Source organism: Mastomys coucha, unplaced genomic scaffold (assembly GCF_008632895.1).
Source record: "Mastomys coucha isolate ucsf_1 unplaced genomic scaffold, UCSF_Mcou_1 pScaffold6, whole genome shotgun sequence".
Lineage (NCBI taxonomy): Eukaryota > Metazoa > Chordata > Mammalia > Rodentia > Muridae > Mastomys > Mastomys coucha.
Genome location: NW_022196912.1, coordinates 132,498,355 through 132,505,422, shown reverse-complemented (window position 1 = coordinate 132,505,422; position 7,068 = coordinate 132,498,355). Strand labels below are relative to the sequence as shown.

Below are 7,068 nucleotides of genomic sequence, written 5' to 3'. Positions count from 1 at the left end.
AGCTGCTCTGCTGCTTCTGTGGCCTGTGCACTCCTGGCTGGTCCTGCCTTAGACAGTCACTGGAGAGAAAATGAATCATAAACTTTCAAAGAGTGCTTCTGTCATGGTAGTAAAATATAAAAATTAAGAACTAAACAAGACTGCAGCTTACACCCACCAGCCTAGCCCTGAGATTCTCCAGGAAACTCAAAGAGCTGCTGATGGAGTGTAAACTGGTGTTAACTCACTCGGAAGATCACTTGGCAGTGTCTCTGTGATGGTCCATCTGAACAGCAATTTTATTTTATGCTCAAAACAATGTAGATATATTTGCTAAAATATATTCAAGAATATTTGTAGCAATATTATATATTATAATTCCCAGTTTGAAACAACTCAAACATCTATCAAGAATAGAGTGGGTTTCAAATGTGGCCTGTTGATACCATTCACCAAGGAGAACGAGTTCTAAATAGAAGAGTCCAGGGGGGTCAGAATCAGGAAAGAAACATACACACAAATAAAGGGCAAGTACTACACTTTGATGATGTGGTAAATTGAGTACACAGCTATCCTGTATTGGCTTCAAAAGAGGAGATAGATTCTCCTCTAAAGCCTTAGGAGGGAACATTGCCCTGAAAAAGACCTTGAATTCAACAAAGTGTGATTTGTCTGAGACTTGTTGCTTTGAAAATAGCAAGATAATAACTTTGTATTTTCCAAGCTATGAAATTATTTGTTTTACATTTTTGTTATTTTATTTATTTATATTTCCAATGTCCTGCTTCTTGGTCCCTCCTCTATGAGCCCCCTATCTTCCCTTCACCTCTAAGAGGGTGCTCCTAAACCCACCTGTCCACTCCCACCTCACCACTCTAGCATCTACCTTCTCTAGGGCAACAAGCCTCCAGAGGACCATGCACGACCCTCCCACTGAGGCAAGACAAAACAGTCCTGCTACATATGTAGCAGGGGTCATGGACCAGCCCATGTATGCTCTTTGGTTGGTGGCTTAGTCTCTGGGATCTCTGAGGGATCCAGTTAGTTAATAGTTGTTCTTCTGATGGGGTTGCAATTCCCTTCAGCTCCTTCAGTCCTTCCCCTAACTCTTCTAGAGGGGTCCTTGAGTTCAGTCTAATGGTTTGCTATAAATATCTGTATCTGTCTCATTCAGCTGCTAGTAGAGCCTCTCAGAGGACAGTCAAGCCAGGCTCCTGTCTGCAAGCACAGTATGGCATCAGCAACAGTGTTGGGGTTTGGTACCTGCTCATGGAATGGATCCCAAGTTGAGACAGTCTCTGGATGGCCTTTCCTTCAGACTCTGCTTCATTATTGTCACTGCATTTCCTTTAGACAGGAACAACTCTGGGTCAAAATGTTTTAGATGGGTGGATGGCCCCATCCCTCCACTGGGAGCCCTGTCTATCTACTGGTCTCTTTACATTTTATCTCTCCACTGTTAGACATTTCAGCTAAGGTCATCCTCAGTGGGTCCTGGGAACCTGTCACATTGCTGCTGTCTGAGACTTTCTAAGGTTCACTTTGTCTCCCACCCCACACTGCTACCTATTTCTATTCATTCTCCTGGCCCTCTGGGCGTTTCTCCTGTCTTCCTCCATATCTGATCCTGCCCCCCCCATTTTACTCCCCCTTCCCTCTCCCACTCAGATCTCTCCTTCCTTCCACCTCCCGTAATTATTTTGTTCCCCCTTCTAAGTGGGATTGAAACATTCACACTTGGGCCTTCTTGTTAAGCTTCATATGGTCCATAAGTTGTATCATGGGTATTCTCAATTTTTGGCTAATATCCATTTATCAGTGAATACATATCATGTATGTCCTTTTGGGTCTGGGTTACCTCACTCAGGATAATATTTTCTAGTTCCACTTTACCTGAAAAATTCATGATGTCCTTGTTTTTAATAGCTGAGTAGAATTCGATTGTGTAAATGAACCACATTTTCTTTCTTTTTTTCTTTCGTTTTTTTGTTATTTTATTTGGCTTTGACAATTACTGGGGGTTAACCCCTAATCTACTCTTCTAACTGTTGGCCTGGCTACCTCGCCAGTGAAGTACCCTAGACACTTGCTGTTTCGCCTGGGCATGGGCCTTTGTCCATCTCCCCTTATGCAGCAACTTCTCGCTTTCCTCTTTCTTCTTCTTCCTTCTCCCCATCCCAGGTCACTCCAAACCCACCTGCCTATCATCTTTTCAGAAATTGGCTGTAGCCAACTTTATTTAACCAATAGTTATAAATCAAGGTACAAAGTTTGTATAACAAAAGAATGTAAATGTGGGAAGTCACTCACAGGCTTAGACCTTCCCATACATAATTAACATTACAATACAATAGTGACAGACCAAACCTCCACGAATATTCTCCTATAATAAACGGAGAATCTAATGCTTGGAGTCTGACTCAGTTCCTCAGTATATCTCATAAAATTAGAATGTGCATCTACCCAGTCTTCAATCCTTGCACTTCATGTCAGTGGTTGAACAATGGTTCTACAAAACTTATTATCTAAGAAGACATGAGCTGTTTCTCTCATCCAAATATGAACATAAAAATCGCCAGAGAGAAGGCTAAATAATATCTCATAACTAGTATTAAAAGCTCACTTATCCCCCTCAGGAATATTGTCTCTTGGGAACTCACTAGCCATGTTTGGGTCCACAGAGTTTATCTTTTTTGTGTGTTTTATACACATGTGTGTATAAGCTTGTTCAAATACTTGTACATATGGAGACTACACATTACCTTTGGATGTCACTTCTCAGGATGTACACTATGGTTTGAGACAGTCTGTACTGGAACTCATCAATTCAACTGTGCCAGCTGAGGAGGAAACACCAGAGACATACTTCTCTCTGTGTGTGCCATGCACTGGGATTACAAGCTTGTGCCACCACAGTGTACATGGGTTCTGAGTAGGGAACTCAGGGGCTCATGCTTGTGAGGGGCAAGCAGTATATGACTGAGTTGTCTCTTTGTTCCTTGTTCCTCACTAAAACACTTATATTATTATGTGTCATGGTATGTGACATTGCTATGCTTATGCCATGTGCCTAGTAGTTTCTGGCATGACAGTGCAAACTAGTTGAGGACTCTTACTGTCACCTGTTCCTATCATGGACTCTGTGTCACCTGTTCCTATCATGGACTCTGTGGGTACTGTGGATCCCTACAGGCAGGACCATTTGATGATTCATCTTTTCCTTAGCATATAACTCATCTTCCTTACTCAAGCTAATATTTTGCTTAGTTTTCTTTTGTACAAATTCATAAAATAGCATAATTTTATATGTATCTTATACATGAATAATCATAGAGGTTTCCTCACTCCTTTTTCTGCATTATTATTTATTTTTGATAACCTACTCCCCTGAGACGATGATGGAAGGCTCTCCCATTCCTAATACCTTGCTCAGATCTCACCCTGAACAGTATGAGGTTACACTGTGGTGTGAGCCAGGCATTGGGTCAGTGGAGCAAGCTTAGTCTCTGTTGACCAGGGTTTAGTAGGGATGCTGAATTTTCTTCCCATCTCCATCCAGATGTTTCATTTGTTTGAAAAATAAAAAAACTGGTTATTTCCAATTTCTTTGCCAATGGACTATTTACTCAGTAGAAGGTTATAATATTGTGAGTGAAATCCTGAATCAGTGACCTATGCCAGGAAAACAGGTGCTCATATGTGTCTTAATTTACCTGCTCCATCCAATTCACTGGCTATAATTACCAAGTAGTCCTAATTAACTTTGACAACTGTCTCCTGACCAACCTGGGCTCTCTTTCTCCAGGCTTAATTACTAATATAAACACTCAAATATTGTACACCATGAAGTTATCACATGTACTTAAATCACAGAATGGCTGCAAAACTGTGGATGAGTTGCCATTAGAGTTTAAACAGACCAGACAGGAGGCAGAGACAGAGGGACGCTAGTCACACAGATGAACTCAATGGAAGAGGCTAGAGGAACTGTTAAGGAAGCTAGTGGAGAGCTGCAGGGCTGCAGGGCTGCACCAGGCTGCAGGACTGAGTGAACAGCAGAGATGAGGTACAGGACCCCAGCATCCAGCAGGTGAGATGCAGATCCACATTAACATGGAGCAGCAGATGAACTGTCAGACAGTTGATACAAGTAGGAGGCATTAGCTGTATGGATGGAGCTGAAGCCTGAAGATAGTCAGGAGTTCTCTGTCTGCAGATTCCTTGAAAAACAAACAGCCAGATGGCAAGTTTCTAGAGGCCATAACCATTTCAGGATTAAGTGGTCTCTTTAGGGGTCTAGGTGAGGGTGAGATAAATTCTCAGACCTAGTTCTCTGATATAATTTGAGATGCACATGTGTTCATGACTTCAAACCTATTTTGTTAAGTGCATGGGAGGCATATTTTTACTTTGGAGATTAAGTTAATTATCAGCACCTGCATCATGGATGGTGCTTGGCTGACATTTGTCTGTGTTTAAAGTGAGGTGTCACGTCCTCCAATGTCTGCATTACACTTAAAAGAGAGCCAAGTGCTGCTTGTAAAATGGAGTCACTCAGGGCAAGTCATTGTTTTTGCAGAGTGAGGAGTAATTTAGAGCCATGCCTAGCTTGATCTCCACAGCACTATCATGGAAGAATGAGAAAGGAAAGGAACAGAGCAAGAGGAAGTCCCTGCTGCCAACAGCCTAGTGCACTCTGATTTCCTGATGCATGAGGCTCTGTCGGCCATTAGTCTCATGGGTTCCCACCAGTCTGGTCCAAAGGCAACAGCACACAATTCTGAGATGCTGTCAGAAATTCATCTTCTTCCTTTGCTGAACACATCTCGTCAATGTCAAGGAGTCATCCAACACAGGAAGTGGTGAGGACTGCAGATCAATCTTTTTTTTCACGTGAGTGTCTTGATACTAACAGACTCTTAAAATGATCAATCCTATGATAAAGACTATTGATGCTAGTGTAGATAAAATAATCAACAAGGTATTGGCAAATCCTGGAGGTTCTGGATGTTCTTTCCAGTGCAACTTGAGCTCATCAAGCCAGGTCCTTCAGTCCCTCTGTGTAGTCTTGTTTAAGAAGGCAGCTTTATCCCTGTCTTTTTTCCACATTTCTATCATCTTCTTGAATCTAGGATCGAATTGAGCCAAGCCGCCAGTGCTCGTGTCAACATGTAACATGATCTTTCCATTGAGGAAGGATTCCCTGAAACATTTGTCTCCCTCATACTGGCAACACATCTCAGCCTGCAGAGTGAGGGTCTTTCTGATTGTGTTAATCTCCTCCAAAATGTCAAGCAGCAGCCCTTTGAAAATATCAAATCCATCTTTCAGAGTGTCAACCTGTTTTTCACAGATCTTTGTGGCATTCATGCTGTTCTCCTGAGCACCAATGGCATGACACATGTTATCCTTGTAGAGAAACAAAGGCTGGGTGTTCATTCGGCCTTGGACTTCATTACTCTATTGTCCAGATTCTGACATGTTAACATTGAAGGTGTTGCAAAGAGAAACAGCCTCTTCTATCCCTGAACACAGACAGACAGTAGGCACAGCAGGGGCAAGGAAAGGATCTTGGCAGCCAGCTCCACAGCTTCTTCTCTAGACCCTGGCGGCCAAAGGTGCAATGTAACTGTCTGAAAGGGGAACCACATTTTCTGAATCCATTCTTTGGTTGTGGGACATCTGGATTGTTTCTACCATTTGGCTATTACAAATCAGACTCCAATGAACATAGTAAAGCATGTGTCCTTGTGATATGGTGGAGTATCTTTTGGGTATATGCCCAGGAATGGTATAGCTGGGTCTTCAGGTAGAACTATGTCCAATTTTCTGAGGAACCTCCAGACTGATTTCCAGAATGGTTGTACCAGTTTGCAAGCCCACCAGTAATGGTGTGTTCCTCTTTCTCCACATCCTTGACAGCATCTGCTGTCACCTCCATTTTTTATCTTAGCCATCCTGATTAATTTAAGATGGAATCTTAAGGTTGATTTGATTTGCATTTCCATGGTAACTAAGGATGTTGAACATTTCTTTAGGTGCTTCTCAGCCATTCAAGATTCCCCAGTTGAGAATTCAGTTTAGAATAGTAGTCCATTTTTAAATTGAGTTAGTTGATTTTCTGAAGTCTTGAGTTTCTTGAGTTCTTTGTACTTTTGGAGATTAGCCCTCTGTTGGTTGTAGGCTTAGTGAAGACCTTTTTCTAATCTGTAGGTTGCCATTTTGTATTATTAACAATGTCCTTGTCCTTACAGAAGCTTTTCAGTTTTATGAAGTCCAATTTGTCAATTGTTGGTCTTAGAGCCTCAGCCATTGGTAATCTGTTCAGGAAATTTTCCCCTGTGCCAATACACTAGAAGCTATTTCCCATTTTCTCTTGTCTTAGATTCAGTGTATTTGGTTTTATGTGAAGGATCTTGATCTGAATAGAATTGATCTTTGTACAAGGTGATAAATGTAGATCAATTTGCATTCCTCTACATGAAGACTGCCAATTAGACCAGCAGCATTTGTTGAAAATGCTGTCTTTTTTGTACTGGATAGGTTAGGCTTCTTTATCAAAGATCAAGGGTCCATATGTGTGTGGGCTTATTTCTGGGACTTCAATTCTATTACATTAATATATCTGTCTGTCTCAGTACCAATACCATGAGATTTTTATTACTATATCTCTGTAGTAAAGCTTGATCTCAGGGATGGTGATTCCTCCAGATATTTTTTTATTGTTGAGAATTGTTTTCACTATCATGTTTTTTTTTTTCGATATGAAGTTGTGACTTGCTCTTTATATCTCTGTGAAGAATTGTGTTGGGATTTTGATGGTGATTGCACTGCATCTGTAGATTGCTTTTGGTAAGATGGCCATTTTACTATGTTAATCCTACTAATCCATGAGCATGAGGGATCTTTCCACATTCTGAGGTCTTCTTCAATTTCTTTCTTGAGGGACAAAGTTCTTTTCATACAGATAATGTCTTTCTTTCTTTCTTTCTTTTTTATACTTCTGAAATTTAATTTATATAATTCCAAAATAAGAACAATTTTTAGACATTGGGTTTCATTGTAATAAGGCTGTATTTCAATGACCCT

General features: G+C 41.0%; 1 pseudogene across 1 annotated transcript; it reads right to left on the bottom strand.

Annotated features, from left to right (window-relative positions):
- Positions 1 to 4,479: 4,479 nt before the first annotated feature.
- LOC116081136 lies at positions 4,480 to 5,630 on the bottom strand (annotated as a pseudogene). The gene has a single exon (XR_004114716.1). The product of XR_004114716.1 is annotated as a UL16-binding protein 1-like (transcript).
- Positions 5,631 to 7,068: the final 1,438 nt, after the last annotated feature.